This window comes from Oncorhynchus gorbuscha, linkage group LG14, assembly GCF_021184085.1.
Source record: "Oncorhynchus gorbuscha isolate QuinsamMale2020 ecotype Even-year linkage group LG14, OgorEven_v1.0, whole genome shotgun sequence".
NCBI lineage: Eukaryota > Metazoa > Chordata > Actinopteri > Salmoniformes > Salmonidae > Oncorhynchus > Oncorhynchus gorbuscha.
The window spans coordinates 65986924-66010121 of NC_060186.1; the positions used below are offsets into that span (position 1 = coordinate 65986924).

General features: G+C 41.1%; 1 protein-coding gene across 2 annotated transcripts in view; it reads right to left on the reverse strand.

Moving 5' to 3' along the window:
• The window catches only part of LOC123995702 (MAM domain-containing glycosylphosphatidylinositol anchor protein 2-like), a 423303-nt gene that overhangs the window by 328233 nt on the left and 71872 nt on the right, over positions 1-23198 (reverse strand). The gene's annotated exons all lie outside the window — the stretch shown is intronic.

Sequence of the window (23198 nt, forward strand, 5' to 3'; positions counted from 1 at the left end):
CCCGTTTACGAAGTCTGACCAGGAGACCGCTCCGTCTGCCCCTTCTGAGTCGCCGTTGTTTTCGGTCAGCTGCTGGGATTAGCTCCATTGTCCTGGGTGATGGTCTGAAGAGAGGATCTGCCTCGGGAAAGTCGTATTCCTGGTCTTAGTGTTGGTTTTTCGACGTTGTTCTCATATGCAATAGTTCTTCCTGGCTGTATGTAACAAGATTTCCTGGAGTAACAATGTAAGAAATAACACATAACAAAACTAAATACTACATCGTTTCCTAAGAATGCGACCATCTCTGTCGGCACCATGTTGTGTCAATGATACCTTGCTCCAGAGTGCTCAGGACCTCATACTGGGGCGAAGGTTCACCTTCCAACACAAAGCCAAGACACTGCAGGAGTGGATTCAGGACAAGTCTCTGAATGTCCTTGAGTGGCCCAGCCAGAGCCTGACTTTAACCCGATAAAACATCACTGGAGAGACCTGAAAATAGTTGTGCAGCCACGCTCCCATCCAACCTGACAGCTTGAGAGGATCTGCAGAGAAGAATGAGAGAAACAAGTGTGCCAAGCTTATAGCGTCATACCCAAGAAGACTATAGGTTGTAATAGCTGCCAAAGGTGCTTCAACAAAGTACTGAGTAAAGGGTCTGAATACTTATGAACATTTGAAACATTTTCTAAAAACCTGTTTTTTCCTTGTCATTATGGGGTGTCGTGTGTAGATAGATTATTTTTAAATATGGAAAAAGTGAAGGGGTCTGAATTCTTTCAGAAGGCACTGTACATACAGACCAGAGAAGAGGGAGATGGAGTGGGAGAAAGAATGATTGTGGGAATAGAGGGACATGAGAGAGAGAGAGAGAGAGAGAGATCCCTGTGCCCTGTGAGCGACTCACATAGTTTCTCCTTAAGGCATCACTCCGTCCTCCAACTCTACCCTCCCGCCCTCCCTCTCTCTATAGGTGGTCCCTCATGAGGAGGCGTACAACCCTCCACCACCTACAGGGTAGAGTATTGTGTGTGTGTGCGCGGGTTTATATGAATGTGTGTGTGAGCATGCAACCATTTACTGCAGAACAACAAAGGTTGGGTACATAATTGCACGTATAGCGATAGAATTACAGCCTTACTGTGCCACGGTAATCACACAGGACAGTGTGTGTGATATTTATGAGTGCGGCACAGTGGCATGTAATGACAGTGACAGAACAAGTAGGGTTACGCAGCTGATTTCCAATCCTTTCTCTGTCTCAATCAGTCATTCTTATAGGAGAGTAGGAAGACACATTCCTTTTGAGTATCTACCATATTATAGGAGGTTCTCATGGCATCAGTTCGTTTCCAGGGTAGACTGGACACAAACTGATCTCTGAAGTCGCCCATTATTACTGCTCATGCGCAAACGTTTTCAGCAAAATTGTTTATAAGATCTTGATCTACTGATACCAATCACTCCCATTCACAACTTCATAGCCATGCATGTTTGTTATTCCGATACAGTTTACAGAACCAAAGTCATTACCGTAATTGTTGGGCTATATTGGTAAATGAAACAATGAACAAATTAACTTAATAGATTTACAACCCCCCATAGATAGGCACATAGTGAACAGTGAGAGATTGGAATCCCAAAAGGTGGAACATTAATTTATTTGAATTTTAAAGTGTTGAACACAATAAATAACTAAATAACCATTCAACTTGCTAATGCTCCGGGACAGGGCCGATGTGGAGGGAAATGATGTTCCCTTTAATCTAAATGCACTGTTATTATCTATTTGTTTATAACATAATGTTCCTAGGAGGACACTTTGTCCCTGAAGAGATATTTTGGTGCATTTAAAATATTTTTTAACTCGCTATAGTCGTATATGGCATCAATTAAGGACATCATTAATTCAGTAGAGTGTGTGCTTGCAGGGAAATGTGAAAGATGAAATATATAACAAACAAACATCCGGGATTACAGGGTGTATAGAATAGACCGTATATATAGTATAGAGATGATATAAATTATAGAGAGCAGGGGCGCAACTTTCACTGTGGACGGGGGGCCAAGATTCTCTTCACAAATTCTGAAATTGTACTTTTGTCCCCACAAGTTTTATCATTGTGATACAAAAAAAAGTATGTACTGTATGTATTGCGTTCTTTCTCCGAATTGTAAAAGCAAGCATAAACTGGCTACTCTTTAGTTGACTGATGTTGCTTGCAAGGTAACTGCTGTTTAACTTAACAGGAAAAAAAATGAAATGAGTGTTTATTCCCAGTGCTGAGCCAATAGCGTAACTGACATGTATAACGTTCACTAATGTTTCATCCCCTCTCGACTGAGGTGAATGTATTAGCTAGCTAGTAGTAGCTACCACAGCCAGTTCAGCTCTAGCTATCTGTCAAATAATATTATAATAAAAGCCACCTCATATTTAAAAGCTGTTATGTATGGTAATGTTAGGTAACCCTTGTTTTGTCGTATTTCAACAGAAGTAAATGAACTTAACTAGCTGTTGCCAGTTGCTGTACCATAGGAGAGCGAGCTAGCCAAAACTTGGCTAATGTTAGCTATTGTTTTTGTCTCAATCACACTAGACCTGAATCAAACGATGAAACCAGCTGCCAAACGATTGAAGACCAATAATCTGACATTTTTTGATAGTGCAATGTGAGTTTTTATTAGAGTCAGTATAGCAATGTAACATTATTGATCTGTCAGTTTCCCTAGCTAATTCCCTATATTCACACTGTCATGGTATAAACAGCTCCACAAGCTTCACTGTCATGGTGCACAGTCAGTACACAACACTATAATCATCATGTCTTAGCAGGATCAGATGGTGACAGGTGTCCCAGCAGGGTCAGACAGCCAGGGAAGACTAGTCTACGGAGCTCAGGTGAATTTTGCAGTATGTTTTAAAAATATCATTGAATGAATACAAAGTTCCATCTTTAGGGTAGGAGAGTACCAGCTGTTTAAGCTTAAAGCTACAGTCTGGGATCTGGGAATAATGGTCATTTCAAGGATTGGACCATTGATTCTATTCTTGGATAATACAATATAAAAATGAACACCAAGGTAATTATTTGTAATGCCTCATTTTAGCAGGATCAGATTGTGACAGGGGTCTCAGCAGGGTCAGGCAGGCAGCCAGGGAAGACCAGTCTGTGATGGAGCTGAGGTGAATTTTTGCAGATACATTTTTTTTAAAATTGTGGAGCAAACACTGGACAAGCCAGAAGACTCAAAGATTTGAACTATTTTAAGGCAGTCTGACAAACCTAAAACGTTGATTTCCAAACTGTATAAAGGGTTGATAGAGGCTTTTCCCGAGGACACAATACATGTAAAACAAAAATGTGAGGAAGACCTTTGAAAAGCTATTGATAATGATAAATGGATAAAGATATGTTTGAATGCCCAGTCATGTTCATATAACCTCACACATAAATTACTGCAGTTTAAAACCATCCATAGAACGTACTACTTTCCAGTGAAACTGAATATTATGCACTCAGAAATGTTATTACTCTGTATATAAGGGGGACATACTTGCATATGTTATGGTCTTTTGAAGGCTGGCTGAATTCTGGCAAACAGTATGTTATTTTATCTCAGCATGTCTACAGATGCTCCCTTCTCCCTGTTTTTGATTGCTTGGAAATACTGATACCGGAGGCTTTTATAAGAAGAAATTGTGTAATCTAGCATAGTGGCAAAAAAATGCATTGCCATTAATTGGAAAATGGATTATCCTCGCACAATGTCACAATCGATTGCAGAAATGTCAAGTTATTCAGTAGATTTGATGTATTACAAGATTAAAGGTATTACTGTGCAACTTTCATAAGGTCTGGATGCCTTATATGGAATACAGTACAACAAAAGGAGTCTGTATTGAAAACATGCCCACGTCAGGGAGATACCTATATAGCAACCCCTAGCTGCTGGGCTGCTCAGTCCTGGCCCTGGGGGTCTGCTGTACTGTTGTCACATATGAAACCAATAAGGAATGTTTCACTCAGATCTTAAAGCTGAGTGGGGCAGTGGACCACTAGGGGGCAGGACAGGGCAGTGGACCACTAGGGGGCAGGACGGGGCAGTGGACCACTAGGGGGCAGGATGGGGTAGTGGACCACTAGGGGGCAGGACGGGGCAGTGGACCACTAGGGGGCAGGACGGGGCAGTGGACCACTAGGGGGCAGGATGGGGCAGTGGACCACTAGGGGGCAGGACAGGGCAGTGGACCACTAGGGGGAAGGACAGGGCAGTGGACCACTAGGGGCAGGACAGGGCAGTGGACCACTAGGGGCAGGATGGGGCAGTGGACCACTAGGGGGCAGGACGGGGCAGTGGACCACTAAGGGGCAGGACGGGGCAGTGGACCACTAGGGCGCAGGACGGGGCGACCCAGCTATATTGTGTGCAAGTAAAAATAACTCTACAGTGCTACTAGGCAAAATGAGATGAATACATTTAAAGAACAAAATAATAAATACATTTTTAACCCGATTTCATGATATCCATGATATCTTGTCTTACCGCTACAGTTCCTGTACGGACTCGAGAAAGGCGAAGGTCGAGAGTCACGCGTCCTCCGAAACACGGCCCCGCCAAGCTGCACTGCTTCTTCACACACTTCTCGATAACCCTGAAGCCAACCTCATCAATGTGTCGGAGGAGACACCGTACAATTGTCAGTGCGCATGCGCCCGGCCACCACGAGAAGTCGCTAGAGCGCAATGGATGGACAATGGACAAGGACATCCCAACCGGCCAAACCCTCCCCTAACTCGGACGACGCTGGGACAATTGTATGCTGGGTGTCCCGGTCACGCCCGGCTGCTACACAGCCAGGGATCAAAACCAGATTTGTAGTGATGTTTCTAGCAGCGAAGCAGTGCCTTAGACTGCTGCTCCACTCGGGAGGCCCGATGAGATTAATTATATGGAGGATGTGCTATCTCTGTGTGTTAATGTATATGTGTAGGTGTTTACAAACTTTTCCCTTGGGATAAAAAAAATATATATAAATAATTTTTAGTTGGAAGGAAATTGCGTTGAGGAGAGAGTCATTAATATTGACTAGACTGGTGGGGTTCAGGTGTGCAGGCGGCTCAGGAATGCCTGGGCAGACTGGCAGAAATTTGATATAGAGGATCTCTTAATATAGTCGATAGGAATTAGGAAAATGAATGGCAAATAAATCTGGCTGCACAACCGATTGGCAAACGTACTGCAAATTGAGAAATGTGACTAAACTGAATGAAAAGAAGAAACTACACAATGAAACAAAGATAAATGGCATAAAGAATGATAGTAAAAAGATTTGGAGCACTTTCAATTACATTTATATTGCCACATACTTGTATTCTTATTTCATTGGCAAGATCAGCAAACTGAGGCATGACATGTCAGCAACAAATGCTGACACTCCACATCCAAGTAAATCTGACCACATTATAAAAGACAAGAATTTACATTTTGAATTCCGTAAAGTGAGTGTGGAACATTCTTAAAATTGTTGTCTGTCAACAATGACAAGCCACAGGGGTCTGACAACTTCTATGGAAAATTACTGAGGATAATAGCGGATGATTTTGCCACTCCTATATGCCATATTTAAGCCTAATAGAAAGTGTGTGCCCTCAGGCCTGGAGGGAAGAAAAAGTAATTCCGCTACCCAAGAATAGTAAAGCCCCCTTTACTGGCTCAAAAAGCTGACCAATCAGCCTGTTACCAACCCTTAGTAAACATTTGGGAAAAAATTATGTTTGACCAGCAACAATGCTATTTTACTGTAAACAAATTGACAAACGATGGTTGACTCAACACTATACATGTCAGCTACGACAGAAACTGAAATGACTGCAACGCTTAACAAAGAGCTGCATTTAGTTTCAGAATGGGTGGCAAGGAATAAGTTAGTCCTAAATCATTTTTAAAAAATTAAAGCATTGTATTTGGGACAAATCATTCACTAAACACTAAATCTCAACTAAACCTTGTAATAAATAATGTGGAAATTGAGCAAGTTGAGTTAACGAACTTGCTTAGAGTGACCTTGGACTGTCATGGCCAAAACATATTGATACAATAGTAACTAAGATGGGGAAAAGTCTGTCCATAATAAAGTGCTGCTCTACATTCTTAACAGCACTATCAACAAGGCAGCTCCTACATGCTCTAGTTTTGTCGTGTGGTCAGGTGCCACAAAGAGGGACTTAGGAACATTGCAATTGGCTCAGAACAGGGCAGCACAGCTGGCCCTTGGACGTACACAGAGAGCTAACATTAATAATATGTATGTCAATCTCTTTTGACTCAAAGTGGAGGAGAGATTGACTTCATCACTACTTGTATTTGTGAGAGGTATTGACACATTGAAAACACTAAGCTGTCTGTTTAAACAACTAGCACACAGCTAAGACACCGATGCAAACCCCACAAGATATGCCACCAGAGGTCTCTTCACAGTCCCAAATTCCAGATCAGACTATGGGAGGCGCACAGTACTACAGACAGCCATGACTACATGGAACTCTACACATCAGGTAACTGATGCAAGCAGTAGAATCGGATAAAAAACAGATCAAAATACACCTCGTGGAACAGTAGGACTGTGAAGCAACACAACACCCCAGTCCACCTGACTGTGCTGCTGCTCCAGTTTCAACTGTTCTGCCTTATTATTATTGGACCATGCTGGTCATTTATGAACATTTGAACATCTTGGTCATGTTCTGTTATAATCTCTACCCGGCACAGCCAGAAGAGGACTGGCCACCCCACATAGCCTGGTTCCTCTCTAGGTTTCTTCCTAGGTTTTGGCCTTTCTAGGGAGTTTTTCCTAGCCACCGTGCTTCTACACCTGCATTGTTTGCTGTTTGGGGTTTTAGTCTGGGTTTCTGTACAGCACTTTGAGATATCAGCTGATGTACGAAGGGCTATATAAATAAATTTGATTTGATTTGATTTGATAGGCACAGACACATGCATACATACACATGATAACATCCGCACTATACTGTAATGTCTGCTTCCAACTCACACCCTCAAACATCTAGAACTCCTGAACGCAGCTCACTTTCCAGACCACTTTCCAGCTCATGCTCTCAAACACCTAGAACTCCTGAACGCAGCTCACTTTCCAGACCACTTTCCAGACCACTTTCCAGCTCACGCTCTCAAACACCTAGAACTCCTGAACGCAGCTCACTTTCCAGACCACTTTCCAGCTCACGCTCTCAAACACGTAGAACCCCTGAACGCAGCTCACTCTCCAGAACCCAATCACCTGAATTCTAATCACCTGTACACATTCCTGTATGTCATTATCACACACTATTTAGTTCAGTTCTTTGAAACACATCACTGTGAAGTATTTTTTTGTTTTGTGACATGTCTTTCAGAGCTCTGGTTTTCCTGTGATTTACTCCTCCTATGTTACTTTTTCTTGTTCTAAATAGAGACGGCTAGAAGGGCCATGGGTCAAATTAGATTGTCTAGAAACGCAGGAAACTAGCTTTGTTTGGGGTTGAGTGAGCTGCATGGCTGGATTATGGACCACACAACTGTGTCTGTGCCCAGTTAGGTGATGAGTGTCTGTCTGCAGGCTGTGTCTAGGTGATGAGTGTCTGTCTGTAGGCTGTGTCTAGGTGATGAGTGTCTGTCTGTAGGCTGTGTCTAGATGATGAGTGTCTGTCTGTAGGCTGTGTCTAGGTGATGAGTGTAAGTCTGTAGGTTGGGGCAAAGTACACTGTGTAAATCAACAAGGGTCTGGTAAATCCACAAGGGTCTGGTAAATCATCAAGGGTCTAGTAAGTCATGAAGGGTCTGGTAAGTCATCAAGGGTCTGGTAAATCAACTCTAAGGTCAAACGATCTGTATTACAGATGGATGGGTGCCGTTATGGATTCTACTATGCTGTTGTTGTGGCTATATGATGAACGATGGTGCTGTTGGTGATGATAGTAAGGAATACGTTAGTGATGATAGTAAGGGTGATGTTAGTGATGATAGTAAGGGTGATGTTAGTGATGATAGTAAGGATGATGTTAGTGATGATAGTAAGAATGATGTTAGTGATGATAGTAAGGATGATTTTAGTGATGATAGTTAAGTTGATGTTAGTGATGATAGTATAGATGATGATGAGGAGGATGATGATGATGATGATGATAGTAAAGACGATGTTAGTGATGATAGTAAAGTTGATGTTAGTGATGATAGTGATGATAGTAAAGTTGATGTTAGTGATGATAGTGATGATAGTAAAGTTGATGTTAGTGACGATAGTGATGATAGTAAAGTTGATGTTAGTGATGATGATGATGATGATGATAGTAAAGATTATGATAGTAAAGATGATGATGATGATGATGGTAAAGTTGATGTTAGTGATGATAGTATAGATGATGATGAGGAGGATGATGATGATGATGATAGTAAAGTTGATGTTAGTGATGATAGTATAGATGATGATGAGGAGGATGATGATGATGATGATAGTAAAGTTGATGTTAGTGATGATAGTAAAGATGATGATGATAGTAAAGATGATAGTAAAGATGATGATGATAGTATAGATGATGATAGTAACGATGATGGTGATAGTATAGATGATGGTAGTGATGATAGTAAAGATGATGATGATAGTATAGATGATGATAGTAACGATGATGGTGATAGTATAGATGATGGTAGTGATGATAGTAAAGATGATGATGATAGTAAAGATGATGATGATAGTATAGATGATGATAGTAACGATGATGGTGATAGTATAGATGATGGTAGTGATGATAGTAAAGATGATGATGATAGTAAAGATGATGATGATGATGATAATAATAAATATAATGATGATGAATATGATTGGACAAATGTATTTCAAGGGTGTGTGTGTGTGTGTGTGTGTGTGTGTGTGTGTGTGTGTGTGTGTGTGTGTGTGTGTGTGTGTGTGTGTGTGTGTGTGTGTGTGTGTGTGTGTGTGTGTGTGTGTGTGTGTGTGTGTGTGTGTGTGTGTGTGTGTGTGTGTGTGTGTGTGCGTGCGTGCGTGCATTTACAATATAAGTGTTGGCTTAATTTTCTTCACACTCCTTTCACACAGCACTGTTCTAGAATATTGGACCGTTGGATTTCATACATTTTGAATTCTCAGCACAGCTCAGACAATTTCTCCAACTGTCAACACATTCAAATGAAAAGAGGAAGTGTACCAGAGCCGCGTTGGTTGGGAATTAAGGATTGGTGCACGTTCGGGATGTGCGTCCCCCGCGGATGTTGGTCTCAGAACCATTTACCTATGTCACAATTGGACGCCTGACTAACGCATCTCAGCGTCTATGGACTATAATTTACGGTTACATGCTCTGTCACTTTGCAAATAATCTCGAAATATTGTGCCGTGAGTCAAACAAAATCAAAGCAGTAAAGTTTAGAACACAAAAGAAGGATTGTCGATTGGAAAATCAAGATTTCTATTTTTCCTCATTTCCTTTATTATGTTTTCTCCCAACACTTCCCCATCACTGGAGAAAACTGTTTTATTTCCCCCTTACACCTCTCCATCACTGGAGAAAACTGTTTTATTTCCCCCCTACACCTCCCCATCAGTGGAGAAAACTGTTTTATTTTCCCCTACACTTCCCCATCAGTGGAGAAAACTGTTTTATTTTCCCCCTACACTTCCCCATCACTGGAGAAAACTGTTTTATTTCCCCCCTACACCTCCCCATCACTGGAGAAAACGGTTTTATTTTCCCCCTACACTTCCCCATCAGTGGAGAAATCTGTTTTATTTTCCCCTACACTTCCCCATCAGTGGAGAAATCTGTTTAATTTCCCCCCTACACCTCCCCATCACTGGAGAAAACTGTTTTATTTTCCCCCTACACTTCCCCATCAGTGGAGAAATCTGTTTTATTTTTACACTTCCCCATCAGTGGAGAAATCTGTTTAATTTCCCCCCACCTACCCATCAGTGGAGAAAACTGTTTTATTTCCCCCTACACTTCCCCATCAGTGGAGAAAACTGTTTTATTTCCTGTTTTATTTCCCCCTACATCTCCCCATCAGTGGAGAAATCTGTTTAATTTCCCCCTACACCTACCCATCAGTGGAGAAAACTGTTTTATTTCCCCCTACACTTCCCAATCAGTGGAGAAAACTGTTTTATTTTCCCCCTACACCTCCCCATCAGTGGAGGAATCTGTTTTATTTTCCCCCTACACTTCCCCATCAGTGGAGAAAACTGTTTTATTTTCCCCCTACACTTCCCCATCAGTGGAGAAAACTGTTTTATTTTCCCCCTACACCTCCCCATCAGTGGAGAAATCTGTTTTATTTTCCCCCTACACTTCCCCATCACTGGAGAAAACTGTTTTATTTTCCCCTACACTTCCCCATCAGTGGAGAAAACTGTTTTATTTTCCCCTACACCTCCCCATCAGTGGAGAAATCGGTTTTATTTTCCCCCTACACTTCCCCATCAGTGGAGAAAACTGTTTTATTTCCCCCTACACTTCCCCATCAATGGAGAAAACTGTTTTATTTCCCCCTACACTTCCCCATCAGTGGAGAAATCTGTTTTATTTCCCCCTACACTTCCCCATCAGTGGAGAAAACTGTTTTATTTCCCCCTACACTTCCCCATCAGTGGAGAAAACTGTTTTATTTCCCCCTACACTTCCCCATCAGTGGAGAAAACTGTTTTATTTTCCCCTACACTTCCCCATCAGTGGAGGAATCTGTTTTATTTTCCCCCTACACTTCCCCATCAGTGGAGAAAACAGTTTTATTTTCCCCTACACTTCCCCATCAGTGGAGAAATCTGTTTTATTTTCCCCTACACTTCCCCATCAGTGGAGAAAACTGTTTTATTTCCCCCTACACTTCCCCATCATCAGTGGAGAAAACTGTTTTATTTTCCCCCTACACTTCCCCATCAGTGGAGAAATCTGTTTTATTTCCCCCTACACTTCCCCATCAGTGGAGAAAACTGTTTTATTTTCCCCTACACCTCCCCATCAGTGGAGGAATCTGTTTTATTTCCCCCTACACTTCCCCATCAGTGGAGAAAACTGTTTTATTTTCCCCCTACACCTCCCCATCAGTGGAGGAATCGGTTTTATTTCCCCCTACACTTCCCCATCAGTGGAGAAAACTGTTTTATTTCAGCCCTACACTTCCCCATCAATGGAGAAATCTGTTTTATTTCCCCCTACACCTCCCCATCAATGGAGAAAACTGTTTTATTTCCCCCTACACTTCCCCATCAGTGGAGGAATCTGTTTTATTTCCCCCTACACTTCCCCATCAGTGGAGAAAACTGTTTTATTTCCCCCTACACTTCCCCATCAGTGGAGGAATCGGTTTTATTTCCCCCTACACTTCCCCATCACTGGAGAAAACTGTTTTATTTCCCCCTACACTTCCCCATCAGTGGAGAAATCTGTTTTATTTTCCCCCTACACTTCCCCATCAGTGGAGAAATCTGTTTTATTTTCCCCTACACTTCCCCATCACTGGAGAAAACTGTTTTATTTTCCCCCTACACTTCCCCATCAGTGGAGAAATCTGTTTTATTTTCCCCTACACTTCCCCATCAGTGGAGAAAACTGTTTTATTTTCCCCTACACTTCCCCATCAGTGGAGAAATCTGTTTTATTTTCCCCCTACACCTCCCCATCAGTGGAGAAAACTGTTTTATTTTCCCCCTACACCTCCCCATCAGTGGAGGAATCTGTTTTATTTCCCCCTACACTTCCCCATCAGTGGAGAAAACTGTTTTATTTCCCCCTACACTTCCCCATCAATGGAGAAATCTGTTTTATTTCCCCCTACACTTCCCCATCAGTGGAGAAAACTGTTTTATTTCCCCCTACACTTCCCCATCAGTGGAGAAATCTGTTTTATTTCCCCCTACACTTCCCCATCAGTGGAGAAAACTGTTTTATTTTCCCCCTACACTTCCCCATCAGTGGAGGAATCTGTTTTATTTCCCCCTACACTTCCCCATCACTGGAGAAAACTGTTTTATTTTCCCCCTACACTTCCCCATCAGTGGAGAAATCTGTTTTATTTTCCCCCTACACTTCCCCATCAGTGGAGAAATCTGTTTTATTTTCCCCTACACTTCCCCATCACTGGAGAAAACTGTTTTATTTTCCCCCTACACTTCCCCATCAGTGGAGAAATCTGTTTTATTTTCCCCTACACTTCCCCATCACTGGAGAAAACTGTTATATGCAGCAAATTCACATCCCCAAGTTACAGGCTTGTGTATCCTCCTGTGCAGTCCCCATCTGTTGAGATTAACTAAACTTTTCCACTTGTTTTTGTGGGTCTGAAAGTTATACTTCAGTGGAGTAATAGCTCATATTTGTAACTATGATTAGCATTATAAAAGTGTCAAAAAGTTATCTTTGATGCATTTTGATCAATTTCATGCATGGTTTTCATACTCAAACAAGCTATATTTCCTTCTATTTCCTTCTTCTGTCTTTCCGTCTTTATGGATTCCTATCATGGATCTGCCATCATATCAAAATAAGCTTCCATGGTTGAAGCTTTGTGTATAAAATGGATGTCAACTGTCTCTGTGTTTATACTTTTCATAAGTGATCATGACCAATCTCTTACAGCTTATCAGTTGTGCATTTATGATGATGCTGGCAGTAATTTCAGTCAGTTTGAATCCCCTTAGAGACATATTTATCTTCCATTGGTTGAAATATGTTTTTATTTCTCATATACAGTTTGGACATGTGCAGAAGTCTGTCATTTATTTAATCAAAACTATTTGTGGCTTTTATTTTCTGGAAAAGCTGTTTTACAAACCCAGGCCCACAACTACTACATCAGGTTATTGAAATACTGTTTTTTCTCTCCATAACTTCGACCCATCAGTGGAGCCAGTTTGATTCCTCATGCCGTACAGGGTCCCCATCAGTGGAAAAGCAGTGTTACCCTGCACTGTACTGAGAGGAAACAAGGGGGTGGAGAGAAGTCAGAGAGAAATGAAGAGGGAGAGCGACAGGAGAGAGAGAAAAAAAACTTCCCCATCAGTGGAGAAAGACTGTTTGCGTTTCCCCGTACACTTCCCCATCAGGTGGAGAAATTTGTTTTATTTCTGAGACACCCAGACAAACGCTGAGACAAAGACCTTGATTTCGTTGAGAGCACAGCATACATTCCAACATCGAAAAAGTGTTTGAGTTCTCACTTCCCCATTGGAAAAATGTTTATAGTCTGCAACATCCAAAGTCCCCATCAGAACAAAATGTGTGCCTACCATCAAGAAACTATTTTAGCCCTTTTCTGCACTTCCCCATCAGTGGAGAAGTCTGTTTTAGTTGTCACCTTAGCCACTTCCAAACACTGACTTAAAACGATTGACATACTTCCACATAGCAACAATCCCCATCAGTGTCAAACCTACATCGGATATTTGACAGGCAATACAATCTTCCCTATCAAGGTGAAACAATAAAAATAACTATACTTGTGTGTAGCTGACTGAAACTAATTTAGACAAACAGTAAGTAGTTCAGCACACTGTGTAGTAAAACTGCAACATTTTGTACAAGGTTATAAAAAAACAGGGTTGCTCTGTGAAGTTTAAAACTGTGAGGTTTCTGGATTGCAGAATCCTAGACGAGACGAGAAAGGAGAGGAGCAGAGCGGAGAGAAGAACTAAAGGGGAGGAGTGTTGGTGGGTCTGAAAGTTTTAGCTCTGATGGCGGAGCTCAATTTGTAACTATGAAGAGCCATTAGGGGAAAAGGGGCCAATGCATCACACTAGTCTTTGATGCATTTTATGATTTCACCTCATGGTTTTCACTTTAATTTAAAGTCAATTGCATCTATAGATACCTGTCAGACTGTCCCCTTGCCATCCCCACTGCAGATTCCTACCTCAGTGGATCTGAAACCAACCCCAACGTCAAACAGAGCTTTAGCAGTCAGTTGAGGAACAAAGGGAGGAGAAAATAAAGGAGGGAATCAGTGCAATCTTTCATCTGAGCATTTGTTTCTTTCTGACAGGTATGAGTCCAGAGATGATTTGTTTCAGAGATGGATTGGAAACCGGTGAAACAGGCTTATACTGGTCATTCTATTTAATCAAAACTATTTGAAATGTAAAATTTTCTAGGAAAAAGGAAAAAAGGAGGAATTTCTCTCTTAGATCCATAATCTTTTCTCTCTCTACCATACAAATGACTATTCTGCCACTATTCCTCCAGAATATTGAGGGTAACACCAGTGACCTTACCAAGAGGTTCAGACCTCTTCACTGTACTGAGAGGAAACTGTTAGATTGACAGAGTCAAGGTCAAATGAACTCCTTCAAGTCGCTACACTGGTGTCAGGAATGAGATGGTGCGGAAAATATTCCAGATCTTCTGCTTCCTAAATTACAATTCCCTTTCTATACTTGAACATACCTATTTGTATACAATATTGGGAGCTGTAACGCTTTGTGGTATTGAGACATAAAAGATGAGAACTGACTTGTAAAACTATTTCCTACACTTTCTTTAATAGTTTAGGTATTAGAGCTGAGAGACGCTCTCACAGGTAAATGATTGGGAGATCACACCCTTGAAATGATTCTTATCTCTTGGCAATTACATGTTATTTTGGTGAGGAACACATGGGATCATCTGAATCATCTCAAACAGGACTGAAGGTTTCAAAATGTTTGGGGGCTGTCTTCAACATCCAATTTCGATCATAAAACAAAATGTTATCTTCAAGAAATTATTTAATTGTGTCAGTGGAGGAAAATCAGGTGTTTTATCCGTTTGTCCAGAAGTCAGAACTCTTTAAATATGTGTCACATAATGACCAATATAAAAACATACTGCTCCCCAAAAAAATTGACGGATCCTGTCAATTGAAACACTGGATAAAAGTCAAACCTAAAATAAGACAGGCAATCATAATCACAAAAAAATTACAATTTATTAGAAATGATATAAAATCGATTCATGCTGTTATATACAGTAATTTAGACAAAAGTAGTTCAGCACACTGTTGTAAAACTTTGCAACATTTTGTACAAGGTTATAAAGATAAAAACAGGGTTGCTCTGTGAAGTTCAAAACTGTGAGGTTTCTGGATTCAGAAGTGGAACGAGACGAGAAAGGAGAGGAGCAAGCGGAGAAAGAGAAAGGGGAAAGTGTTGGTGTGAAAATTATTCAGCCCCTGATTTCAGTGCAGCAAACTCTCAGCCAGAGCCATTGAGGATGTCTGAATGATCCAAGTGTTGACCTAAGTGACTAATGATTGATCAAATCAATCCACTTTAATTTAAAGTCAATTCATCTATAAATACCTGTCAGACTAGAAGGTCCCCTAATGCCATCCCCACTGCAGAACAACCTCACTACCTCAGTTCCTACTGTTGTGAAGAAACCAACCCCATTTGGATCAAAAAAACAGAGCTTTAAACATCAGTTGAGGAACACTGGGAGGATAAACTAAATGGAAGGGAATCAGACCACTGCAAATCTTTCAAGATCTGAGCTGTTTCTAAACTTTCAGCTATGAGTCCAGAGATGATTTGTTTCAGAGATGGATTGGAAACTCTGGATGAAACACAGAGATCTTATACTGAGCGGCTGGGAGACTCTGTCCTAGGACAACAATACCATTGAAATGTAAAATAAAGATGGAAAAAGGAAAGAAAGGAAAGGAATTTTTCTTAGATCCATAATGTTGTTTACAAATGACTATTCTGCCACTGGGATTCCTCCAGAATATGGAAGAAGTTGCTCTTCAGATAAACCAAAAGTGACTTTTTGGCAAGAGGTTCAGACCTCTTATGTTTGGTCTAAAAGCTGTTAGATTGACAGCTCATCACTCTGACACACCATCCCCACTGGTGTCAAGGAATGGATGGTGGCAGCATCATTCCAGGCCTGCTTTTCTTCAGCAGGGACAGGGAAGATGTTTAAAATTGATTTCTATGGATTGAACATACAGGACCATTTGGAACAAAATTGGAGAGCTGAGACTTTGTGGTATTTGTCTTCCAAAAAGACAATGATCCAAAACTATTTAAACACTTTCTTTAATAGTTTAGGTTTAAAAATAAACATATCCAGGTAAATGATTGGGAATCAACCCAGAAATGATTCTTATCTCTTGGCAATTACATGTTATTTTGCTGAGGAACAAATGGGATCATCTGAATCATCTCAAACAGGACTGAAGCTGTTTCACAGAATTAATGGGGGCTGTCTTCAGTCTTTGATTTGCGAAAAAAATCGAACATGTTATCTTCAACCGTTATTATTTAATTGTGTCAGTGGAGGAAAATCAGGTGTTTTATTCAGGGGGCTGAATTTGTTGAAAGGAAGGAGAACTTTTTAAATATTGTTACATAAGTTTGAAATATACTGCTCCCCCTTGAAAAAAATCACTCCAATAAATGTCGTTCCACTTCATGATGGTGTCCCACTTGTCAATTGAATTACTGGATGAAAAGTGGAAAAATACAGTTTTCAATCATAATCACAAAAAAATTACAATTTATTAGAAATGATATAAACATTGATTCATGCTGTTATATACAGTGCACTGTACATGTATTGTTCAATAAGCATGAAAAAGGAGGCAACGTTTTGAAAAGCAGGAGGTAGGCTACAGCCTACATAACTTGTCCAATAAGAATGTTTTGAAAAGCAGGAGGTAGGCTAGTACCTACCTCACTTGTCCAATGTGAATGTTTTGAAAAGCAGGAGGTAGGCTACAGCCTACATAACTTGTCCAATTAGAATGTTTTTAAAAGCAGGAGGTACTGTAGGCTACTACTGTCACGGCCGTCAAAATAAGTGGACCAAAGTGCAGCGTTGTGAGCATACATTTTATTTTAAACTGTGGCCAAAAAAACAACAGTGAAGCTTACAGGGCTAAGTACCACAAACAAAGTTAACCACCCATAGTGAAAGGAGGGAAGAAGGGCTACCTAAGTATGATTCCCAATCAGAAACAACGTTAGACAGCTGTCCCTGATTGAGAAAAATACCCGGCAAAAACATAGAAATAAAGAAACATAGAAAACCAAAAATAGAATGCCCACCCCACATCACACCCCGACCTAACCATATAGAAAAATAAAACGTCTCTCTAAGGTCAGGGCATGACAACTACCTACCTGGCCCAGTAATGGACTAAAGGAGCCTAATGTTACTCCTTCTAGTCCAAGGGCCTTACAAGTTCTATTTAGAGGTGAATTGGCTCTGGCAACCAAAACAGACTCATTACAGTACAGTTCTAGAAACATAAAGCCCTCTACTTTCATATCACATCAAAATAATTTCAGAAATACAAAATATACACTTACTGTACACTCTTAGAAAAAAAGGTGCTATCGTGAACCTAAAAGGGTTCTTCTGCTGTCCCCTTTTTGGTTCCAGGTAGAACTCTTTTAGGTCCCATGTAGAGACTTTTTCAGAGAGGGTTCATCCCAAAAGTGTTCTACCTGGAGCCAAAAAGGGTTCCCCTATGGGGACAGCCGAAGAACCCTTTTGGAACAGTATACACTGTTTTAACCCTTTACAGTGGTGGGAATTGGCCTATATGGATAGGGCTAAATTGAAATGTTTCTTACAAAAAAATATGAAATGCATAACCATGGTAGCAATTGAAAGGGAACTGTTTCGAGATTATGGAAAAATGATTAGACCAAAGGTGAGGACACAATAGTTCACCGAACCCAATAATTCACCTGACACAAGATTGAATCCAAACATTGCACTGTTAATTTTATGTGCATTTTACATTCACTGTACCTTTCACCACATTTGTTGATAACAAAATCTGAAAATATTCTGGATACATTCAGTAACATGGTAATAATATTCCTGGAAAATGTAGGGTAGGTGCAATATAAGACAAAAAAATGACAAGGGTTTGAGTGAGAGGACTACTAGGGTCTCCAAGTGGCCACACACCTCTCCAAAGTGTGCACAGTTCCTAAGTAACTTCAATGCACTATTATGACTCAAAGAAGAGTCTTCAACTATAAGGTGTTTTTTGAGCTCTCCTAGGTGTGCCGTTGAGGAACTAGAGCAAGAACACTTGTAGTTGTTTTGTTTGGAACACAACCCAGCATCCCCACTAGAGGTCGACCGATTAGGATTTTTCAACGCCCATACCGATACCGATTATTGGAGGACCAAAAAAAGCCACTACCGATTAATCAGCCAATTTAAAATAAAATTTAAATAAAAAAGATTGTATTTGTAATAATGACAATTACAACAATACTGAATGAACACTTATTTTAACTTAATATAATACATCAATAAAATCAATTTAGCCTCAAATAAAATGAAACATGTTCAATTTAGTTTAAATAATGCAAAAACAAAGTGTTGGAGAAGAAAGTAATATATGCCATGTAAAAAATCTAACGTTTAAGTTCCTTGCTCAGAACATGAGAACCAATGAAAGCTGGTGGTTCCTTTTAACAGGAGTCTTCAATATTCCCAGGTAAGAAGTTTTAGGTTGTAGTTAATATAGGAATTATAGGACAATTTCTCTCTATACGATTTGTATTTCATATACCTTTGACTATTGGATGTTCTTATAGGCACTTTAGTATTGCCAGTGTAACAGTATATCTTCTTCCGTCCCTTTCCTCGCCCCTACCTGGGCACGAACCAGGAACACATTGACAACAGCCACCCTCGAAGCAGCGTTACCCATCGCTCCACAAAAGCCGCGGCCCTTGCAGAGCAAGGGGAACAACCACTCCAAGTCTCAGAGTGAGTGATGTTTGAAACACTATTTCACCTGGTTAATATTGCCTGCTAACCTGGATTTCTTTTAGCAAAATATGCAGGTTTAAAAATATATACTTCTGTGTATTGATTTTAAGAAAGGCATTGATGTTTATGGTTAGGTACAGTCGTGCAACGATTGTGCTTTTTTCGCAAATGCGCTTTTGTTAAGAGAGCAAGACTTTCTAATCGACCTGGCACGGGTATCCTGGAAGGATATTGATCTCATTCCTTCAGTAGAGGATTCCTGGTGATTCTTTAAAATAGCTTTCCTCACCATCCTAAATAACCATGCCTCATTCAAAAAATGTAGAACCAGGAACAGATATAACCCTTGGTTCACTCCAGACCTGACTGCCCTTGACCAGCACAAAAAAAAATCCTGTGGCGTATTGCATTAGCATCGAATAGCCCCCGCAATATGCAACTTTTCAGGGAAGTTAGGAACCAATACACACAGGCAGTTAGGAAATCTTTTCAAACAGAAATGTGCATCCTGTAGCACAAACTCCAATAAGTTCTGGGACACTGTAAAGTCCATGGAGATTAAGAGCACCACCTCCCAGCTGCCCACTGCACTGAGGCTAGGAAACACTGTCACCACCGATAAATCCACGATAATTGAGAAATTCAAAAAGCATTTTTCTATTTCTGGCCATGCTTTCCACCTGGCTACCCTTACCCCAGCCCACAGCCCTGCAACCCCCACAGCAACTTGCCCAAGCCTCCCCATTTCTCCTTCACCCAAATCCAGATAGCTGATATTCTGAAAGAGCTGCAAAATCTGGACCCCTACAAGTCAGCCGGGCTAGCCAATCTGTACCCTTTCTTTCTAAAATAATCAGCCGAAATTGTTGCAAGCCCTGTTAATAGCCTGTTCAACCTCTCTTTCCTATTGTCTGAGATCCCCAAAGACTGGAATGCTGCCGCAGTTATCCCCCTCTTCAAAGGGGGAGACACTCTAGACCCAAACTGCTACAGACCAATATCTATCCTACCCTGCCTCTTCGACAGGTCTTCGAAAGCCAAGTTAACAAACAGATCACCAACGATTTTGAATCCCACCGTACCTTCTCCACTATGCAATCTGGTTTCCAAGCTGGTCATGGGTGCACCTCAGCCACGCTCAAGGTCCTAAACGATATCATAACCGCCACCGATAAGAGACAATAGTGTGCAACTGTATTCATCGACCTGACCAAGGCTTTCGACTTGTCATTCACCACATTCTTATCGGCAGACTCAACAGCCATGGTTTCTCAAATGACTGCAAAGCCTGGTTCCCCAACTACTTCTCAGACAGAGTTCAGTGTGTCAAATCGGAGGGCCTGTTGTCCGGACCTCTGGCAGTCTCTATGGGGGTGCCACAGGGTTCAATTCTCAGGATGATTATTTTCTCTGTATACATCATGATGTCACTCTTGCTGCTGGTGATTCTCTGATCCACCTCTACGCATATGACACCATTCTGTATACTTCTGCCCCTTCTTTGGACACTGTGTTAACTTACCTCCAGACGAGCTTAGATGCCATACAACTCTCCTTCTCTGGCCTCCAACTGCTCTTAAATGCAAGTAAAACTAAATGCATGCTCTTCAACCGTTCGCTGCCCGCACCTGCCCACCCATCCAACATCACTACTCTGGACGGTTCTGTCTTAGAATATGTGGACAACTACAAATACCTAGGTGTCTGGTTAGACTGTAAACTCTCCTTCCAGACTCACATAATCATCTCCAATCCAAAATTAAATCTAGAATCAGCTTCCTCTAGAATCAGCATCCTTTAGTCTTGCCTCCAAACATACCCTCGTAAAACTGACTATCCTACTGATCCTTGACTTCGGCGATGTCATTTACAAAATAGCCTCCAACACTCTACTCAGCAAATCGGATGCAGTCTATCACAGTGCCATCCTTTTTGTCACCAAATCCCCATATACTACCCACCACTGCAACCTGTAGGCTCTCATTGGCTGGCCCTCTCTTCATATGATTTTTTTAACCAGGCAAGTCAGTTAAGAACACATTCTTATTTTCAATGACGGCCTGGGAACAGTGGGTTAACTGCCTGTACAGGGGCAGAACGACAGATTTGTACCTTGTGCGCTCGGGGGTTTGAACTCGCAACCTTCCGGTTACTAGTCCAACGCTCTAACCACCAGGCTACCCCGCCCCATTTGTCACCAAACCCACTGGCTCCAGGTCATCTATAAGGCTTTGCACGGTAAAGCCCTGTCTTATCTCAGCTCACTGGTCACCGTAGCAGCACCCACCTGTAGCACGCGCTCCAGCAGGTATATTTCACTGGTCACCCCCAAAGCCAATTCCTCCTTCGGCCGCCTTTCCTTCAAGATCTCTGCTGCCAATGACTGGAACGAACTGCAAAAATCACTGAAGCTGGAGACTCATATCTCCCTCACTAGCTTTAAGCCCAGCTTTCAGAGCAGCTCACAGATCACTGCGCCTGTACATAGCCCATCTGTATATAGCCCGTCCAACTACCTCATCCCCACACTGTTATTCATTTTGCTCCTTTGCACCCCCGTATCTCTACTTGCACACTCATCTACTGCACATCTATCACTTCAGTGTTTAATTACTATATTGTAATTATTTCGCCACTATGGCCTATTTATTGCCTTACCTCCCTTATCCTACCTCATTTGCACACACTGTATATAGACTTTGTTTTCTATTGTATTATTGACTGTATGTTTGTTTATTCCATGTGTAACTCTGTTTTGTTGTTTTTGTTGCACTGCTTTGCTTTATCTTGGTCAGGTCGCAAGGTAGGTTTGAGCAAAACACATGAAGATAGATGTATTCTTACATTATTTTAGTAAAATGAAATAAACAAATCATTCAAATTACTTGCATTCATTTTTTTGTATATGTTTATTATTTGAGACAGCTATGAAATGACAGAGGGCATACAGATCGGTGGAGAAATAGATTGATGGGTTGGGTATTTATCGCCGGTTTTCGGTGGGAGAGGGGTGACGTGTGTAACCGCTAGATCACCGGCTCTGCCCGACCTGAATTCATTTTCATTAAGTTAATGTTGGTTATTTTTTACGGGTCAATTTCAATTCACCACAGAATAATTTCTTACAGTGTTGCCGTGTGGTTGAGTGTGTACAATTCCAAAAAAATGTGCCACCTTACTGCCACTCCTGTTTCTAATCTGTGTCAATGAAGCAATGAAAAAAATGTAGGTGGAATTCCATAATAACTATTATCCATTATCATCTATCAATATTTAGGCTATAAACTATTTGCATGTTAGAAGAATATTTCGAAGATAAATACACAACGCAGAGACAGAGGACAAGAGGTCAACACAGTACAAGAGGTTAACAGGACTAACAGTCGATAAGAGTACTAACGATCAATGGAAATAGTGTTTTTTTGGTAATAGGGGATTCATGCAGCGACATCTGTTAGGAATGTCAGTCTTGAAACAATAGCTACGTGTGGCACCATCTCATTGGTCCAACCTGAAATTGGATACTTGTTATTAAATAGGATACCGTTTTATTGCAAGGAATTCTAATTGGTCAACCATAGGCTAGGGCTGGGTTAAAAACTAGATCCTGTTCCTTTGTCTTGGGGAGAGAGTCTCAAGAGAACATCAGGGAGAATGACCATCTACTTCCAAGCATGATTTGTCCCATTTGAATAAACCTATTTTCCTCCCCCTGATTTGCTTTGGGGTCTGTGTCATTGAAGAATAACATCATATGCTAACAAATTCTAAACCTTTGATTGTATTTTTGTATTTAGATGCTACCTTTTACACAGTGGTGTATAGTACCTACAGTGCATTCGGAAAGTACACAGACCCCTTGACTTTTTACACATTTTGTTACATTACAGCCTTATTCCAAAACATTTTTTTCTCCTAATCAGTCTTCACATAATACCCCATAATGACAAAGCAAGAACAGGTTTTTAGACATCTTTGCAAATGTAGATTAGAAAACTGTTATCACATTTACATAAGTATTCAGAACCTTTACTCAGTACTTTGTTGAAGCACCTTTGGTAGCGATTACAGTCTCAAGTCTTCTTGGGTATGATGCTACAAGCTTGGCACACCTGTATTTGGGGAGTTTCTTCCATTATTCTCTGCAGATCCTCTCAAGATCTCTCAGGTTGGATGGGGAATGTCACTGCACAGCTATTTTCAAGTCTCTCCAGAAATGCTAAATCAAATTCAAGTCCGGGCTCTGGCTGGGCCATTCAAGGACATTCAGAGACTTGTCCCGACGCCAAAGCGGCATTGTCTTAGCTGTGTGCTTAGCAAGGGTGCAACTTTCACATTTTGAAATGTTTGTGTCCCCCCCAATTTTATCATTGGAATGTGATACAAAACAAGGCAACGATGTGCTTTAGGACCATGCGGATGCCT